General features: G+C 37.0%; 1 protein-coding gene across 4 annotated transcripts in view; it reads right to left on the minus strand.

The window, feature by feature from the left end:
* Zcchc7 (zinc finger CCHC-type containing 7) overlaps positions 1–21,608 on the minus strand; it is a 168,687-nt gene that overhangs the window by 41,913 nt on the left and 105,166 nt on the right. The gene's annotated exons all lie outside the window — the stretch shown is intronic.

Raw genomic sequence — 21,608 nt, forward strand, 5'->3', positions numbered from 1 at the left:
GTGTTACATTATTATTTTTGTGGTGACAGGGATTGAACTCAGGACTTTGTGCCTGCCACACGAGCATTCTACCACTAGAGACACATGTGAGCTTTCACAAGTCAGGTTTTTGTGTGTCTTTTTGTGCACCAGCACATGTGAGGAGACATCCATAGGGGAGAAGAGGATGTTGGGTGCACTATTCTCCAGCACTCCACCTTACTCACATGAGACAGTGGCTCTCACTGAACCTGGAGCTTGTGTCTTTTAACTAGTCTGGCAGCAAACTCTGTCACTGCTTACTAGAATGCTGAGGTGATGGGTACATGTGTGCTCATGCCCACTTTACACACGGGTGCTGAGGATATGCACTCAGCACTCTCACCCAGCTGAGCCATCTACTCTGCAGTTTACTTAACAGCTGTGTGACTCTCATTAGTTGACCACTCTATGCCTCATCCATAGTTTCTGTCTGTGAAATGGGATAATAGTATTTATAGTATTTGCTCTCCCTACCCACAATCTTCTGTAGGATCAAATGAGACCTGTAGAAAAATGCTTTGTATATCAAGCTCTATACAAATACAAAAGATAGGCAAAGGGCCCAAATACCCAACAGCAGATGCTGGAAGAAACTCATTTCAATTTCTTTACCTGACCATGCAGAGCTTTAACTAGAGATGTGTCTCAATGAACCTACCACCCTTTTTAGGTTTCGAGACCCCCAAACACTAGGATATTGTAAAAACTTTTTTTTGTGAACAAACCCCAGAATCTTGTCTTAACCTTTTAGACTTGGCTTTCTGTTAGTTGGTATATAAACTCTGGCCACTATCTCCATCTATACTATTGTAAACAAACACCTTCACTTGTTTCTCCATCTTGCTGGCCTCCACTTTAACATTTTAAAAACACTAGACCTTGAAAACTAGTTCACTTCGTAGGTTAGGAATTTTGCACGTCATTTACAATATAAAAAACAATGACATAAAGGAGAAAAACATGAGGTCAAATATCGAGAAACTTCTGGGTGGGATAATCTATGCAGAAGGCAGAAGAAGGAGGATTGTTGCAACACATCCTGCATAAATGAGCTTAGGCTAGCCACAGCCACACAGTAAAACTCTATCTCAAAACAAAAACCAAAAATAAAACACAAACTTCCAAATATCCATAAACCACTAAGCATTAACCTAAAAGTACAGCTGTAAGACTGGAGGAGGACAGGATTTTCCTGTGTCAGCTACTTTCTTTTCTTTGCATTGGCCTTTTACAAACTTGCAAATGCTTCCCATTCCTTTAGTCCCTCTCCGGACAAGGAAGGGACCTATGACTAATGCAGAAGCTAAGGAGGTGTCAACAAAGGACTAAAAGCCAAGTTATGATTTCCTCCTCCATCCAACCTTACTACTTTCACCTATCTTAAAAACACAAATCAAGCTTGACTCGCTTCTCTGAAAAGGATTTTGAAGAGAAATGCAGTAATCTACATGTTTTCAGGCCTACCAGGGGCAAGTGTCTAGGAACATATTTTAAAATAAAATACCTGTACTAAGAAAATCATGAGGCTGCTTTACAAAAAGACCAATCCATAGGAAAGCAGAGATGCTGTACTGCTGCTGATTTTCTTTGTGGAGTTTGGAGGCTGCATACATGTACTGAGAGTGAGAATATATTAAATAGCGGTGGCTTCATTCCTTCATCCCACCATATTATTATTCTTTCATTCGAAAGACACAGGTAAGGAACAGGTGGACTGCAATTTTCAGAGCTGCTCTGTGTATCACCAACATTTATCATTAAAATTTAATGACTCCCTGTAATTACTTGATTATAAAACTCGTTTAATTTTTTTTCTTTTGGGTGTGAATGCATGTGTATAGGCATCATCTTGTGTCTTTAACAGCTTTCCTCAGTACTTCTTTAAACACCAGGTTTCCCACTGAACCGAGGGCCCCCAATTTGACTAGAGTAGTCCACCATGGAGACGCTGGGGTCTGCCCATCTCCATTCCCCAGTGCAGGGACTGAGATGTATGTTGTACCCAGGTTCTCGCATGGGTCCTTATGCTTGGACAGCAAGACCTCTGCTGACTAAACCATTCTCCCAACTCCACAAAGTTGATTTAATTTTGTTCTTAAAAAATGCAAGGCTGGGGATAGTGGGGAATGCCATTAATCCTAGCACTTGGAAAGCAAAAGCTGGCAGATCTTTGTGAATTTCAGGGCAGCCACGGCTACATTTCAAGCCTCAAACAAAACAACAACAACAAAAACAACAAAAAATGAAATGCAAGGATATATATATATATATATACACACACACACACATATATATATACATATATATATATACATATACATACACACACACACACACCCTTGACTTTCATTTTTTTCAAGACTGTTTTGGCTATCCTAGGCCCTTTATTCTGGGTATAAATTTTAGAATAAACATGCAAATTTCTATAAAACATTTGCTGGGATTTTGATTGACACTGTGTTGAATCTACAGAACAGGTCATATCAAGGGTCCTTATAAATGAATAGATCTCTTAGTTTACTTTAAGTTTTCATGGTAAAGTTTTTCCAATTTTTGATTATAAGTTTATAAAATATAACTGACTTTATACATTCATATTACATTGTGTAAATCTGATGCAATCACTTAAGTTTTAAAAGTTTGTGTTGTATGCTTCTGCCAATTTTCAACATATACATCCCACCACCTGTAAGTAAAGATAGTTTTACCTCCTTCTTTAAATTTTTATTCATTTATATACACATGCATGCACACACATCTCTATGTAAAGGTCAGAGGTCAACTTGTGAAAGTTGGTTATCTCCTTCCATCATGTGGGCCCAGGTTGTGGATGTAGCTCCACATGTAGCCCAGGATGACTTCCACACTACCCCTCTTTGTTCATTCCTATCAAGCTCAAATCTTACCTCTATAACCTACCTGTTCTGATTATCCTTGTGTCTGAGGTCCTCAAAGTCAATATAAATAGATAGATATTTAATGCCTTTTCTTACTTTTCTTTGATGACTCACTTTTCTTGTTCTGGTCTCATCTTCCTTTGTGGTCTCTTCCCCCAATTCAGTATCTTGTCTGCTCTATGTTTGCCTTCTTTCTCCCAATCTGCCCATAATGGAAACTAGCAAATCTGTCCTTCCAAGATAGGTTGTTTCTTTAGTTCCTTATGCAATCTAAATCTCTATGGGTATATCTCTATAGGTAACTCAAGTTCCTAACACTCAAAGTTCTTTCTTCCTCACTACTGATGACTCTGCGGTGGAGTGCTTGCCAAGGTACTCAGCACCAGGCTTAATGAACTTCAGTACTGTAAACGAATTAAAAAAATAATCAGACATATAAAACTACAGTTTTCGTTTTCTCCTGATATCATCAACCCCAACAACTTGTGCCATAGTCTGTTTTCCAGGTAGAAACCCTTAAATCTTATCTCTTAGCTGGCATAAGACTGCTCATCAGATCCTAAGTTGTCTGTCTCAAATAGCTTTAATGCTATTACTTTAGCTCTAGACCACTGAATTTCTGACATACATTATTAAAATAATTTCACTTCATTCTCTCAAATTCCATCCTATTCCACTGTTATTGGACTAAAACAGAAATGTGAACACATTCTTCCTGGAAGGTCCCTTGCTGCCATGGCAAGTGGTAGAACACAGCATCACACAACACTGCCCAGGATTTAGTTCTTCCTTTTTCTGGCCCCATTGCTTTAGTTATACTCATTAATTTCCCTATCCTATGATACTCTGCAGGTATGCTTACACATGTATTCTCCAGAATATCTGAAGACACCCCACATTTGGGTATCTAGTATTTGGATCAATAACTGCCATCTGTTACTGATCCAATTAGAGAAGATCACTCACAACTGTGTAACATTCTGGACTTAAACTGTGGTGTTTCTCTTTGTAGCTTCCAAACATCAAAGGATGACTGCCGAGTTATCAGTGGTACTGATGTTCAGGGGCTGGTGAGATGACTCAGTGGTTTAGAGGATGTGTTACTCTTCTGGATCCCTGGGCATCTGCACTCACATATGCACATACTCACATTTACACATAACTAAAGTAAAAAATAAGTCTTTAAAAAAATTAGTCAGTATGTAAACTAAGTAACATTTCTACCTCCACTGATTTCCCTTTAGTCTTTTCTCCTTCAATGGCAGTATAAAAGCACATTACCTGCATCTTTTAGGTTACTGGGCATTTAATAGCCCTGTATTAAGAGTTACAGTAATAAGTAATTTATCCCTTTCTATGTCAAAGCTGTATATGGACTACGACTACCTCTGTTTTTATCTACATATCTGTTGACCATCTTGCAAAATTGAAAGTAGAAACAAAAAGAAATCACATTTAAATATATGTAGTCTTGTATGAAAAGCACTATTCTGAACTGGGACACATAAGCTATTATATAATTTAACTGGCTGTTGATGTATAGTAAATGTTTAGCAAGACAGTATTATTATGGTTAAGGAGGAACTTTAAGAACCTAAAAAAAATTGAAATCACTATTATTGAATAATGAATACCCTGACAGGCCTAGGATCTACATAAAATGTAAGATAATGGTGCATTTATAGATAATTGCTATAATTTATTTGTCATATCCTTTCCTGAGCCTAACTCTACTATACCAGATCCCCCCTGGGATCTTCTCACTTTTAATAAGCAACAGAAACAGCCACAAGTGAACTTGTGATTCCCAACTTCATCAGCAGCATCTGTTACTGCAACGGAAACTTTTGAGAAACACACAATGCCACATTAAAATCCCTAAGGGTTCAGCCATTTTATTCACTTGCATTCTTCTCAAACTGCAGAAGCGTGTGCTTTCTCTTTCTCTCGTTTTCCCCTCATATTTACGGTTTTTCATTTTAACATCAGGCAGAAAACTAATTTAGTCATTTTAATTTTGTGCTACATAACTGGTAATAGCATAAATAAAAGAAATTTTAACACAAGAATTTATAAGAAAAATGTTCATCTTATTTTTAATCATATTAAAATTACCAGAAACAGCTTATATTTAAAATTATGTGTAAAAGATAAATGAGGATTTGACTTTTCTTTTTTTAGAGATAGGGGAAGAAGAAGAAAGAGGAAATAAGTGCAGGTGCTTGGGGCTACGAAGAGTTCTTGCAAAGTTTATCAGTTATATAAAAGTCTATTGCCAGAGGGAAAGGATATAAGAACAGTTATCACATACCCTCCAATTCTTATGCCCCAAGATTTCATTAGTGAGCTACCAGGCTAAGTGATTCTTATTTAGAAATTCAAGCTGGGCGTGGTGACTCAGGCCTGTAATCCTCAATGACACAGTTTGAAAGCAGCCCTATACTCCAGTGGGGGAGGAAAACAACACACAACAAAAAGTAATACACAAATGATGCATGCGATGGGGTCATGAGTGCTTTGGAAAAAGAACAGTCCAGCATGCAGTAGAAAGTAAGCATGCTGGGTACAGATTACAATTTTATGTAGAATAGAGAGTAGGTTTCATGGCATTCAAGCAAAACTTATGGAAGATAAGAGAATCAAGACATGTACTCATGGATAAAAAACATTCCAAGCAGTAGCAAGTGCCATGGCCAAGTGTTTACAAAATAGCAGCGCCCAGTGTGGCTAGATAGAGTAAATGTGGGGAGCAGGGTAAAGTCAAGGAGGTACAGGAGAACACATTTATGAAGAGCCTTGTAGGCAGTGTATATATAGATTTAGGCCTTTGTTCTTTATTCAATGTGCCCACAATAATTAATGCTTACATAAGCTGAGATTGCCAGAAAGTAAGCAAAAGGTATGACGTTAAAATTATTTAAAACTGTGTTCAAAAGAGAACTGTAAAATGTTTTATATAACTGTACAACAGGTCAACGAAAATATGCACAGACCTAAAGAAGAAGCCTTTTCAAATCCCCACTAACAGACCCTCTCCCAAGTAGAAAGTCAAAATTGAAATGGGACACAATACATAAAAACACAAGTTGCACTGGGCAGTGGTGGCTCATGCTTTAATCCCAGCACTTAGGAGGCAGAGGCAGGTGGGTCTCTGTGAGTTTGAGGCAACCTTTGTCTATAAAATGAGTTCCAGGACACTGAGAATTGTTACACAGGGAAATCTTGTCTCAAAAAAAAACCCAAAACCAAACCAAAATACAAGTTGCTGACATTCACCGCTACAAGATTATCTTTTTATCACATAGCACATTCAAGTCTAATGTGAGCACAATGCTACCTTGAAAGTAGAATTGTACTAGATGTGGAGCTGAATGGTGTGTCAGGTGCAATGCCAGTCTTCTAATGAGATAACTCTGACAGGTGTTGTAAAAACAACACTTGCAGCTGTGGTTCTTCAGGGTGAACCATCACATCAGCTTGCATGGGGCAGAGACAAGTTCCATCTTATTCTCTTACAACTCTTATCACTTGATTAATGTCCAGCAGCGGTTCCACAAATACTATTTAATAATTTTTGGAGAACCAAATGACTTCTAAAATCTTGTCAATTTAATTAAAAATTTTATTTTATATATTTATTAATTTTGGGGGGCATACATATGTGGATATAGGTCCAAGGGTGACTTGTAGGAGTTCGTTCCCTCTCTCCATATGAGTCCTGGGCCTGACAGTAGGTGCCTTCACCTGCTGAGTCATGCAGCTGGTCCTGTACCGATCTTTACAGATCTTCCATGAGTAGCCATGACAACTGTGTGCTCAGTTTATAACTTGCTAAAATATGAGAGTAAATACAATTTCTCTTTTGAATAGCATTCAAAAAGAGCAATGTAGCCCTTTCTGGAGCACAGGAAATAGACAGATCTACTACTACCAGCCTTTTTCTTACAGTGCTATAGCCTACTGACAATCACACCAAAATGTAAAAGAAAAAGTACAAAAAAAGAAAAGATCACAAAACAGAGTAAGAGAAACTATTTTTAAGTATCTCAGAATAAAAGAGGGGCAAGATTATTGTGCAAAGAAGCAACAGCTTTTTCAAAACACATTGAATGATTGTATACTAAACATTTTCTCTCGAGATTTTCTCTTCCTATCTATGAGCATGAAATCTAGCCACCACATAATCTCTAAGATGAATCCCCCCAAACCAATTTAAAAAGTATCCTCTTCCCCAAAGTCCCCAGACAAAAATCAATCAATCACTCCAGATCGAGATAATTTTTTCTATTAATTTTAGTATCTTTTAAATCTCTTTAAGTTCCCATTCACACCAGATGGCACATGTAAGAAAAATCTGACAACAGAACCTTCAAATCACAATGAAAATATTTTGAATTATATTTTAATTTTGTGCATAGAAATACATGTGAAATATTTGTCAGATATTCAGTTCATGCCCCCTGGGAACACATACTAACTTCCACTTCAGAAAAGACAATGTCTATTTATAATCCGTTTGCAGCAAGGCCAACTAGGCAGGGTTTAAAGCTGTTTTTTTCAACAAGGCTCACAAGTCCTGAGGTTAAATACACATGAATTAAGGATGTTTAATCCAACTTAAGATACCATCTTTTCATATTTAAAGCAGTTTCCACTAAACAGGAAAAATACAAAATACATGAGCTACCCCGAAAATAAAGTTTCTACAGGCTAATATAAACATTTAAAAAAATTACTTAGACTCACATTGTGTTTACTCTCATTTCTTATATGTACATTTTTATATTGTTAAAAGCAAAATATTTCGTGGAACAGAACACCGCACAAATGAAAACCCTGTTTGTCATGCACTTAGAAATATTTAACAAAGCCATGCTGATATATATATAAAACTAGGGTGAACACAAGAAAGTATAAAGTATGGTACTGGTGCGTGTAAACATGGTACTAGTGTGCACACACAGAGAATAAACAGTTAAACAGCTTCTACCTGTTTTGTGTACTCCCTTTCAGATATTGTCCCCAGAGCTTTGGCCTCTGTTGCTGTCTAACTTGAATTCACAAAACTCAATGGCTCATGGTTTTCAAAGCTTAGGGCAACGTTAGCAGAACAAAGTCGCTTTCTCTCTCTCTCTCCCTCTCTTTTTGGTGGGTACAAGGATGGGGACCACAGGAACAGTTAAATTCATGGCATGGCTGGTCTACCACACAGTCGGGGGAATTCTTTAAATAGAGCCTGTCACTCTCTTGGCCCATCAATGGGATTTCCTCCCCGAACTGCTGATTCGTTCAGGTACACAACAGAGGAAATTTCAGTTAACCTTTGTTTCACCCCAGGGAAAAATCTGTCTGAAAGTATAAAATGAATAGATTAAAAAAAAAAAATAAGCTGCTCAGCCCCACGGCTGTTCTCTTAGTGCTCACTGCAGCTTAAGTTAAACAGCAAAAAGGGACAGCGGAGTGTTGCATTCCCAGTGGAAATTCAAGCATAATACAGGGTATCCAGTAGACCACATTTTATTTTGATGACTAAACCAAACTAACTGTCCTTCCTGCTAAATAAATTTGAAATCTTCCTTCTGATAATCTTGTGAATCAGATTTTTCTTGTATCACTAAGTCACTAAACTGTTATAATGTGAGTGTCTCTAACCAAAAACTGTATCCTCAATCTTCTTTGAGAGAGAGAGACTCTTAAAAATATTTTCAAATATAGCTAACTTGTTAAATTTGAGCAGTAACAGTGTGCCAGACAAGAAAAAGGAATCAAATAAATGAGAATCCTGTTGAACTCTCTCCTATTATCCCTTTCAAAATAAAAAAAAAATCCAAGGGAGGAGGGATATGTGGAGTCCCTTTTCTGAAGCAGTAGGAGTTCCCTGAGAGGCTGAAGTTGCTCTACAGATGTGAGAAATCATGGGGTGAAGGGTGAACACAGAGAAAACATAAGTTAAACTGCTTTTCCACGAGACTAAGATAATTTATATTATATACAATTAAAAACATGAGTATAAATGTTGAGATATGGTGGGTGCATATATATTGGATACCTACTTTTACCAAATTATTCCTGAACACAGTGAGGCAGAAAAGCTATGGTGCTGCCAATATCTTTTATGTATTTAACATACTGTAATTACAATATATTAACTGTAAGCTATTGGGGGAAGCTCTCTAAATAAAAAACAAGACCAATGCCATTTTTGTAACAATAACAAAAATAGGATTCAAGACATTTTTGCTTAAATTTTCTCATCTGTATATGAACATTTTCTATTTTTAGTCGGCATGCTTTACATTCATGGAATAACATAATAACTTTATGTCCATCTATAATGTGAATGGCTGAGTCAGAATAATTAGTTTCTTGAGTTTAGGAACCTCAAACCCTACCCAGTTATATGAGACTGTGACTGTTGGAATCTGTTACCTCATTCTGCTATAGAACACTATCCCATGAATCTGTATTTTGGTACTAGTTATTCAACCGCTGTCAATCCAGCTTTATCCTTCCTGGCTGCTGTTTCACCTACTCCTAAGGCAAACTTCTTTAGTTTGTACCTATGAGAAAACTCACAAAATCTGCCATTTTGTGCTAGGCTTATTTCACATAACACAATGGCCTGCATTTCCACCCATGTCGCTGCAAATGACCAGATTTCAATCTTTGTGACCAAATAATATTCTATAGTGTATACAGGACACATTTTCTTTATCCATTCAGCTGTCAATGTACATCTCATTGGTTTCCTTTGTCAATAAGGAGTGCCACAACAGAGCACAGCTACCAGTCTGACTACACACACACACACACACACACACACACTTACTCAACGATATCTCCAAGTAATAAAATTGTCAGATTATACTGTTAGCTTTTTTAATATGGAAAAGCACTATATAATTATATACTATAATCACCTATGACATATCCATTTCCATCTGAGATTGTGCACAAACCCAGAATTCTGTATTACCTCTATATGTGCCCAATTATGTAATTAAGTAAGTCAGAGTAAGAGTATGGTCCTACTGGAAGCTATATAAACTATAATCAGGGAAATTGCATCATTAAGTAAACTGAAAACAACATAGACAAATGTACAACCAGTACACACTAAAGCATGTTGCACAGCAAGGCAGCATTATCAGATGGGTGTGATTGCATAGAAGGAAAACATAGTGTCAAAGTTCATACTGGCACACACACAGTTATCTAAGGCAAAGAGGTGCCAAAGAAGAGTTCTGGATTATATAAACAAGAGCAGAAGATGCATGAGAATCCAAGAAGAAGCACTGTACAAATAGACCTCTTCAGTCATGTACAAGAAATACACATTGTCAAGAATGAGTGTAACTATCTATGCTTATGTCCTAAACTAAGGGTAGCTCCATGCTAACCTCCTAGGTTAAAATACAACCACTACTATATTTCCTAAGTGGACGATGAATGAAATGCCCTTTTCCCTTTCCTTTCTTTTTTTAGAGATACTGAGTTATATATGGCTCTTTAGCTTTACTACAAGATCTACTTTGGATTTTCCTGCTTTAAGACCCAAAGAAAGTTTTATCGAGGGTTTATTGGTGATTCTAAGTATATCTGTTTTTTAACAGTTAAAGTGTGATGAGTGAATTTAACATACTAAAAGTTTTATAGCATCTGTTCAGAAAAGATTATATACTATACAAGTTATTCCAGTTACACAAAATCATTTCAACTGAGAAGAGCTCTATTCTATTCTCCTGAGGTAGTTTATAGCAAGCAAGCTTTGATTTCAGCTTCTTATTTTCAATTTTTATTTTCTTCAACAGTAGTTATATGTTTCTCTTTCATTTCTGCCCATTTTCTTCTCCAGTTTTTCAGGGTAACAGAGAAACATTAGTGACTCCTCTGACTCTTCATATAAGGCTAAACACTTTGGTAGTGTCCAGGACCCCTTACTTCTTCAAGTGCCTCTGAAACTACTCAGATTTGGAGTTATGGGCTATGGTCAGAGTGACAGCAGCAAGGCTGGTGACAGAGACACTGACTGGTGGGCACTTTAATTTTCTAAGGAACCTCTAACCCCCACGATGGCTATATACTAGTTTACAACAACACCAGCATCTGTAACCACTCTTGGTCTTTATGTTAGATGCAATGATTTTTTAAAGAACAAGTCAAAAGTGAAGGCAACAAAAGTAACAGCGTACAAATGAAACTCTCACAAACTAAGAGGCTTCTGCTTAGGAAAAAAGATAAACAAGTAGAGACAAACAGCCAAATAAGAAAAGTATTTGCAAATTATTCATCTAGATTATGCTTCTAGACTAATACCCAGAACACATAATGAACTCCACAACTCAACAGCAAAACAACAGATAACATGACTTCATGTCACTAATGATGAGGGAAATGCAAATCAAAATGATAAGGGAATGTTAGTTCATCCCAGTTAGAATAGCTATTATAAAAAGCCAAGGGTTCTATTTTTCTTCTTTTTGTCAGTGTTGGGGATTGAACCCAGGGTCTTATGCATGCTAGAAGAGTGCTCTAGTATGGATCATACCTCTAGCCTAGTTACAAAGGTAACTTTTAAAATTTTCTTTTGGGGGCAAAAATGAAATAAAACATTATTTGCTACCAACCAGGGAAGTGCTCAGTTCCGATGCACTAAGTGCATTCATAACTGTCATGCAACTGAGACAGAAAAGAAAGCGGGATACAGGAATGGAAAGTAGTCCCTGACGGCCATTCCCTCTAGTTGCATTGCTTGCTAGATAAGAATAAGTTCCACATAACCAACAGACTGACAAATACTCTATAAAGCCTGTTACAGAAAGACAACCTGAACCAGAGTTTAAACAGCTAATGAGGCCCAGTGAGATGGCTCAATGAGTGAAGGTACTTGCCACCAAGTCTGACCCTAGGGCCTGCATGATCGAAGAAGAGTCTTCTTCCTTTCATCCCACGGATGCATGCTACCACCACATCATACATGTATGCACGTGCACACGTTTGTGCATGCATATACAACACACACAGGTAATGTGTCATTCCAAGATGAAATGTGTCTGATATCTGAGCTTAAGTTTGACTCTTCTCTACAAAACTGAACAATGGTCCTCATAAACTACTTTACAGTTTCTTTTTCAGAAGGATTCTCTCCTTAAAAGAAATAAGTCATGCTGGGCAGAGGTGGTGCATGCCTTTAATCCCAGCACCCGGGAGGCAGAGGCAGGCAGATTTCTGTGAGTTCGCAGGCCAGTCCTGGTCTACAGACAGAGTGCCAGCCAGGATAGGCTCCAAAGCTACACAGGGAAATCCTGTCTCAAAGAACAAACAAACAAAACGAAAGAAATAAGCCAGTTCATTTTACTTAAAGTACTAAACTTATTTATCTTTGAACTTTGCTATAAATTATATACTTTAAACAGTCTAACTTCAAAAATCAATATAAATCGGTATTACAAAGACACTTAAGCTTGATTCTCTCAAGAAGCCCATCCACATTCCTTTGGTGTGTACTTTTACTTAATATATGGCAATTTTGCTTCATTCTGACTTATACCAAGAGTGTTTCCTGACTCCTAGCTTCACCTGAGCATTCTTTGGAAATAACTCTTTAAGCCACATACTGGGCAGTTGTGTCTCCTATTATCAATGATAACCATCAATGCCATTCATCTCTAGAACTTTCATCTTGAAAAACTGAAATTCTGTACTTAATAGTAGGAGAGCTTAGAGAGTATATATTCTTTTCTGCTGACCAGGCCTAAGGGTCCTGACAGTGAAGATGGTGTTGGTAACATCATTCTTTACACAGAAGTGAGATGTTTCTGCCCTAGCAGGTCAACCTGACTTAGGGAAAGAAGATGCCTTCAGGTTGGAATTTATTAAATATGTACCTGCTGAAGGTAGTGCTCATAGCATTTCTTTCCCTTAGCACTTCTTAGTACTCAAAAGCATTCTCATGATTGGGTGTGTGGCTCAGGGGCAGAGTGCTTGTCTAGTATGTGTAGGACCCTGCGTTTGGTTTTCAGCAACACAAAACAAACAAAACACTTTATATTGTAAAAGAGCATGCCAAACAGTGAGAATTAAGCATGCTATTAAAAAATTAGACTAATTAAGCACAATTATTTGTGGTGAAGGACGTACTTACAGATACCTGGGAAGTATTTTCTGTTCATTTCCTAAAAATTTCCTTTTTGTACAAGCTAGGTATTATATACAAAGGAGACACAGTTGTATAAAAATTTTAAAGAATCTATTGTTCTTCTTAGAAACACAAGAATAACATCTGTTTTATCTGTATTGTGATTTATAATGGGAAAGCTTCTGAAATGAACAAATTAACAACACCTGTGAAGGATTGGGTTTGATCCCAGCACCACAGAAACAAAAACACCAAAAATTCCCCACAAATATGATGGAAAAAAAACACACAATAAAAAGTACCTAAGTTAGAACTGATATGAACTCACAGATGTAAGCAAAGATTTCATACTAAGACTGAACAAATGCTAATTTAATGATATGTAAGCCATGACGTTCAAGTAGTTTAGAAGATCAAACTATAACAAATAATGTGAACTGAAAACAGTTTCCAACGACATGCCCAGGACAAGGCTGTTGGGGTAGGGCCCGCTTGTTCATCCCGGTCGCCCAGAACCAAAACAATCACACAGAAACTACATTAATTAAAACACTGCTTGGCCCATTAGCTCGAGCTTCTAATTGGCTAACTCTTACATCTTAATTTAGCCCATTTCTATTAATCTGTGTATCACCACGAGGTCGTGGCCTACCAGCAAAGTTTCTGTGCATCTATCTCCAGCGGCAGATGATGGCATCTCTCTAACTCTGCCTTCTTCCTCCCAGAATTCAGTTCCATCCCCCCCCCCACCTAAATTCTGCCCTATGAACAGGCCAAGGCAGGGAGGGAGATGAGATAAGAGTGGAAATAATGGAGGACACTGGCATAACACAAGAAAGGAGCTGCAGCACTACTCAGAAAGAGTCACAAAGAACATTTATTCTAGTACTGGGTTCAGTCATATATAGGAAATGCTGACTCCAAAAAAGACACAACTTAAAGATGGAGAGATGGCTCAGAGGTTAAGAGCATTGCCTGCTCTACCAAAGGTCCTGAGTTCAATTCCCAGCAACCACATGGTGGCTCACAACCATCTGTAATGGGGTCTGGTGCCCTCTTCTGGCCAGCAGGCATACACACAGACAGAATATTGTAATAAATAAATAAATAATAATAAATAATAAATAAATATTTAAAAAAATAAAGATGTTACAAATTAAAAGCTAACAACCTGTATCTTTTAAAATATGGATTAAGACAACATGGGAAAATGGACATAAGACGAAGGACAGTTGTTTCTTTCATTCAATTTTTATGTAACAATAAATGGTGGAAACAAGACACTGGTGGAGGCGCCTTACTAAAGCGCCAATGATCTTTCATCTGAACACAGACAACTGTTGGCATTTCATCACTTTGCACTTTCTTTGTAAAACACTAGTACTTGTTGTTTTAGGAATTATACTGTTTCTTGTTTTGTTTTTTTTTTCTTTTAAAATTTTAAATTTCTTTTTTGAGACAGGGTCTCTCTCTCTAGCCCTGACTATCCTGTTAAACCAAGGCAGCCTTAAACTCAGCGACCCACTAGTCTCTGCCTCCTTAGTGCTGGGATAAAAACATGCACCACCAGACTAGGCCATCTTTTAAAAAGTCTAAGACAATCTTTATTTGGCAGATTCTTGAATGTAGAATTCTGGGTTGACAGTTCCTTTCAGACAGTCCCCCTATTTTCCCCTTTCTAAAGAACTTAGATAATCCCCTGCATTGTATCTTATAAGGCGCACACCATGTTTTCCTGCTGTGTTTTGGTGCTAGAACATTTATATGTAATAAATTTTGCACAATTATTGTCAAATGAATGAATAATGGAAAAGGGAAAAATGAAAAATCAACAAACACCAGAAAGTTCCAAAGAGGTGGAGAGAGGAGGTGCTTTGGACTAGAGAGCTTAGCCATTTCTCATCCTAAGAAACCTCGCTTTCTTCTTGGAGGCAAAGAGATCTACCCTGGGTTTAGACTGTGATGCATTATGTATAGGGTTCAGAATTGCTCTAAACAGCCACTTCTCATGTCCTGGATACTCTAGTCATGATTTTTATTATTCGAGGATCCCATATTGACTAAGATTTCTTTTCATCAGAGAAAATTTTACAATTTATTTCTCTGGGCAAATTAATTATGGTTTACTATTTTAGGCCACTTTCTAAATTCCTAGGGTAATTATATGAGATTCTAATTTCCAAAACATTCATTTGCAAATAGCTCATGAATACTACCCAATTTCCCAAAAGGCAGTATGCAAATGAGCACCCTAAATGATGGGGGAGGCAATTAACATCACTGAGGGATTGCTAGGTGAATGGCTCTATAGCAAGTGCTTTCTCTTGTCTAATCTTCTCAATTACTCCATGACATGGATATTATTACTATCTATTTACAGATAAGTCAAGAGAAGCTCAAAAGCTGGCCAAGGTCACACAGTAGGGTAAGTGTGAAACATGAAAATACTCAAACCTTTTTTAAAGACAGAAATCAGTACACTTCTCATCTTGTATTTTAATTTACTTTTATTAGCATATATTAAGTTGTATAAAAAATGGATTTCACTGACATGTTTACAATGTACTTTGATTATTGTTACCATCTTTCACACATTGCCCTCTGTTGTCCAGTCTATCAATATCCTTCACCTTCCCAAATAGTCTTTTATCTATTTTCATAGTTTCAACAACACTGAAGTTAAGTAGCTATAATTTATTTTCATCAAAGAAAACAAAACAAATGCCATTAAGACTGAAAAAAGCAAGCCTCAGAGTGGGAGGAGATCTTTATCTTTATTGACATATAATGCTCATGTCAAGAACACTTGAGTCATCCATACAAGTTAGTAAGATAAATATAAAACTGCTAAGCTCAGGTCCTTAAGAAAAAATACTGATGTGACCTACAAAAATATAAATGGTACTTGACTTCCTTTAGTTATCTGGCAAATGAATATTAAAGCCATAGTAAAGCACTGCTGCCAATCTACCGAAACATAACTAAGAACATTATCTAGACCAAGTGTTGGCAAGGATGCAAATAATGGGAACTCTGTACACTGTGTATGCTACAAATTGGCACAAACGCTTTGGAAAAAGCATTGTCATGGTAGATTAAAATGGAGGATTGGCATGAAAAGCAATTCTACTCCTTAGTGTGCATCTAAAAGCACAAAACATGCATGTTAAGAGGAATACCACTAGCAAAGGAAAACGTCCAATTATAGAAAAATGAAAAAATTGTACAGTCATAGAATGATAGATTCTCACAGGAACAAAGCAAACAAAAGACTGTATAATATTTTATATAAAAACAGACAACTTTGAAACTATCTATTCTAGTTAGATTCTATTAATAATAAATATATACATTAGGTTGGGAAGATGGTTCATTGGGTAAAGTGCTTTCCATTCAAGTATGAGCATCAGAGTTCAGACCCCAGCACCCACGTAAAAAGCTGTGCAGGTGTGCTGGTCTTCTGGAATCACAACATTCAGGAGGCACTGATGTGGAGTCTCTGAGGTAAGTTATCTAGCTAGAGTAGCTAGAATTAACAAGTTCTGAATTCTTTGAGAGATCCTGCCTCAATAAATAGAGAGTTTGGTGGGTGCTGTGGAATATTTATACACTGTATAAGCATATATTGCCATAAAGATCTGAACAGCCACCAATAACTAGGCAGGAGGTATAGGCAGGACTTTTGGGCATAGAAGTAGGTGGCGATAATTAAGAGATAGAAAGAAATCAATGAGGCATGGAGGGAGATAGATATACAGAATGAAAGGCTAAAAGCCACATAGTAAAACAGATGAATAAAAACAAGTTAATTTAAGTTATAAGAGCCAGTGGGACAAGCCTAGATTAAGGCCGTGTTCTGAATAGCAAACCCGGGGTCTCTTGGCTAGGCAGTATGGGGGGCACAGAGGCATGGCTCTTTTAAGATGTTCTGCTGTGCAACTAAGCACCTGAGCAGCTGGCACAGGGTACAAATGCCTGTCACAAGAAGACACAACATTCCCAGATCTGGGGTGAGTAAATGTAGCTCCAGAGTCAGTACCAGCTGGCATGAGGCTAGGCTCTAAAGGAACAGTGGGTGGGTGGAGCCAGTTGCTGGTGTACCACTTGCTAAGCAGAATTGCACAGCACAAGTGGTCAGAGGAGGTTGCACAGGAACAGAAAGTAAGATTAAAATCAAATAAAACCTCTGAACAGATATAATATGCTTAAAAATGTGCTTAGATGCTAAAGAAGTAAAAAATAAGGATATAGGTGATCATAGAAAAAATAGTTAAAAATAAAAAGTCTTTAAAAAATAAAGTAATATAAAAAGAATAAGTCGGATAAAGATGGAAAATACACAGCATGTCCGGATCCTGTATGGTACTTTGCTGACTTTGAAATTTTAAAACGCTAATGCACAAAAAACAATGGTTGCTGAGAGACTATGGAAACTGCTAAATCAAACCAACTTATATTTCAGAAATGTCTTAACTTCAAAATGGAAGTCAGAAAATAAGTTGTATTGGGGAAGAGGTTACATCTTTGTTTCCACAGGAAAACAAAAAGTTATGATTCTTTTCAAAATTAGTAAAGACCAGATTTGATTGGGGGATACCTCCTGAAAATCTTGGCTACAGACATGAAGAAAGAAACTGAGAAAGACGATAGGATGGGTGACGTATATGCTGATCTCTCTGCTACAAACACAGCTCTGAGAATGGATGAGACATGATAAATCTTGTTGGTACGGAGTCCTCATGACTTACTATTATATGCCATCCTTTCATATGGCATGGATAGAGGTTTGGATTTACAGTTCAAAAAAAGTATAAAGTTGGCAGATGTCTTTTACCTATTCAAACATAAAACAAACAAAATTCGCTTTAGCTGACTTGTGCACACCACACATTCCATACTTGTGTTAATACAGATATGTATGTTACCTTTATAAGTTTGTGTGTATTCAGAACAAAAGGACCAAAATATCAACAAAGACATGTTGCCCAGTGATCCAACCTCTCAGAATGTCTCTGTTGCAGTTTCCTCAAAATTCTGCATCTAAAACAACTATAAAGTTGCTAGCTGAGATGGTCTAGCCTCACAGACTCTTCAGCCTAGACTTCAGATAAGCTCTACACTTTCCCATCACACAGAGACTAAACAAAAAATACAGCTAACTCTCCAAGGACTTTACCATTATCTCAATTTTCTCATTGTCCCTTAAAGATGTCATTTCCCCCAGACAAAAAGAAGCAGACTAGAGAATACAATACCCACACTCCCAAGAGGTGGGGTGGGTAGTTTTTTGGTCATTTGGAGAGTTATGAATGCTTGTCATTGTTTAGGGTGATTCGTTATAATTTGTTACTGGTCATGGTCAGAAAAAAAAAACTAAGCAAAAAGGGTTGAATTCAGAAATCTCTTTCTGAAAAGAAACAAAATGGAGAATATAGAATTGATAGGATAAGAGGGTACAGTGTTGAATATACTTTTAAACTAAATAAAAACCATTAATCTTAAATATTTTACATTGGGATGAAGTTTTATATACTGATATGAATTTAAGGTTATTTGTATTATACTGTATATATTATTCTACTCTTGTTTAAGACATTGTACCTATGCAGTTCATTTAAAAATGTAATGTAAAGTTTTAGTTCTTGAAAGCTATTAAGGATAATAAAGAAAAACAGGTAAGTAGTCATCTATTACAATCAAACCTATAGTCATGTTATGTATGTTTTCAAGGTTAAACAGAGATATGATTTAGACAGATGGTCTTCAAAGACCTACAGAACATGGCATTTAAAATGTTTTAATAACATAAGGCTTTTCGTGACAATGAGATATGTCTGCTCCTAGCAGTACCAATTTACTTTAAAAAAAAGGATAATGGGTATCAAAGAAATTCCATATGTAGTTTATTTTCAATGTGGCAAAGCTAGCCATTTGGGCAAGAAACTGCTCTTGCCTTGACTGCTGACAGTATGCTGTACAAACTGGATAAGCAGGACACAAAAGAAAGTAAATACCTAACTTTACCAAGACAAGGTATAATAGTCCTTTAAAATTCCTGCTTTACAGAAAAGTCTGTCAGACATTCTAAGCCTGTAGGCTGAAGATGGATGCGCCAATGTTGCAGAGGAACACTGGGTGACTGGCCAGGCAGTCAGTTGTCTCTGTCATTTCTATAGTTTTGGAAGCTGTTTGTTCTACACTTCCTGTTTACTCAGTTAATATATCCTTCTTGGGTCTCTGATGGAATTAAAGACAAGATATAGTTATAGTATTCCTTGTTACCAAATTTAGAAAAGAAATTTACATGAGAGATGTAAGTTTATATGGTTGAGAATCATTAAATTTAAATTGTTTACCTAAGAAAATGTTTTGAGGTCTAAAATGATAGCTTTAGAATGGCAATACAAGTTATGATAGAAAATGGTTTAGATATAAAATTATAAATTCATCGCGATAAGATAGATAATAAAGTAATTTTCCTAATAGGGCAAACATAAATGGACTGGGCATTGTGGATGTAATTCTTTGCCTGATAATTGTTCTTTTTGATACAGTTTTACTATGTTAGCATTAAAAACTTTACTTTTTATTTATTTAAAAGGGGAAATGTTGTAGGATATTTATATGCTCTGTGAAGATATATGGCTGTGATGAGTTTAATAAACAGCTAGGCTGGGGGTCTAGGCAGGACTTTGAGGCAGAGAGAAGAAGTACATGGAGATAATCATGAGGCAGAGAGACCCCAATAAGACATGGAGGGAGTCAGACATACAGAATGAAAGAAAGGTAAAAAGCCACATGATAAACTGTAGAATAAAAACAGGTTAATTTAAGTTATAAAAGCTAGTGTGACAAGTCTAAGCTAAGGCTGAGTTTTCATAATTAATAGTAAGTCTCCATGTTGCTTATTTGTGAGCTGGCGGCCCAAAGAAAAATCTGATTCAGAGGAAACCTGATGTCAACTTTTGGCCTCCATCCTCCTGTATACTTGTGGACCCCCACCATACACATATACACATTCAGAGTTATACATGAAGACATCATTTAGAAATTGCTTTATAGTTTAAAGTTACATTAATATAAATATATGAAGTTGACAGCTGTCTTATTACATAATAAGACATATACATTACAACATTTACAACTAAAAGACTTCATACAATGCCATAGGGAAATGGGTCAGTGGGACAAAGTGTTTTTTTGTGCAAACCTGATTACTTAAGGTCAGATCCTCAGAATTTATGGAGAAGTTGAGTGCAGTAGCCTCAGAAGTCTGCAATTCAGCATGTGCCTATGGGGAGATGGGGTGTGGAGACAGGACAATGTTCTAAAACTTGAAGGCCAGCTATTCTAGCTTATGAAGAAAGAGGTCCTGTCTCAAACAAGGTAGAAACCTACACAAAAGGTTGTTCTATAAATTCTTCCACAGACTCTGTTACACACACACACACACACACACACACACACACACAACTAACATTTTTTGTTAAGAAAAAAAGACAAAACAGGAAAAAACATTGAGTAGGTGGGAAATATATGAATACAAACTCCTATTAGTTCCTATCATTGAGTGATTCTGAGGATTATCCTGGAACTTAATAATTCTAATATGTATGTAAATATAACAAAGGCAGAAATTGCAATCAGCAAGTTTTATTAAAGCGTGGGTAGTAAACACTTTAGACTGGTTCTGCCACTGTGGAGTGAAAGTACTCACAGACAGTACACACAACTGGGTGTAGTTATTTTGTGAAAGTTTTATTAACAAAAACAGGAATACCTGCCTATTAGCCATGCTCTACCAAGCTTTGCTCTACAGAAACACTAATATGTGTACACTAAGAGACATGTACAAGGAAGCAAAACTTTCTAATAATCTAAAAATCTACTAATGAAAGAATGGATTCACTGACAGAAGGGTCGTACAATAAGAATGCATTGAGACATTAGTGAGTTCACTGTGGTGTGAATATAATGGAGTGTACTTATTCAAACACAGGTTATATAGGCCATTTAGCCTTCTCATGATGGGAATGAGATAGCAGTTGGATATACACCTCCTCCCCAGACACACACATGACTGTTTTACAGCAATATAAGAGGAATGAATCTAGGGCTAGCCAGATGACTCAGTAGGTAAAGGTGCTGATGCCATATCTGATAACCTGAGCTCAATCCCTGGAAATCTACCAGTTTCCCCCTGACCTCCATATATATTTTTGAGGCACATGTGTGCCCACACACACACACCCCAAACACAACTAAACTAGGACTAGGAATGAGGTAATGTGCTAGTCCACTATGCACAAAGTCCAGGGTTTGGTCCCCTGCATCAAATGAACTATGTATGTTGGCCCACTTCTGTAGTTCCAACACTTGTGAGGTGGAGGCAGGAGGATCAGAAGTTCAGTATCACTCTTGGCTATATAGTGCTAGATACCAGCCTGGCCTGAAACAGATCCCATACCTCAAGGAAAAAAAAAATAAAGAAAAAGAAACCACAGTTACTACTATTAACTTGAATGAGGTTAAACTGGATGCAGACTGAAGAA

This window comes from Microtus oregoni, unplaced genomic scaffold (assembly GCF_018167655.1).
Source record: "Microtus oregoni isolate MIOR12 unplaced genomic scaffold, Mior012 000017F_ref0000208, whole genome shotgun sequence".
Taxonomy (NCBI): Eukaryota; Metazoa; Chordata; class Mammalia; order Rodentia; family Cricetidae; genus Microtus; species Microtus oregoni.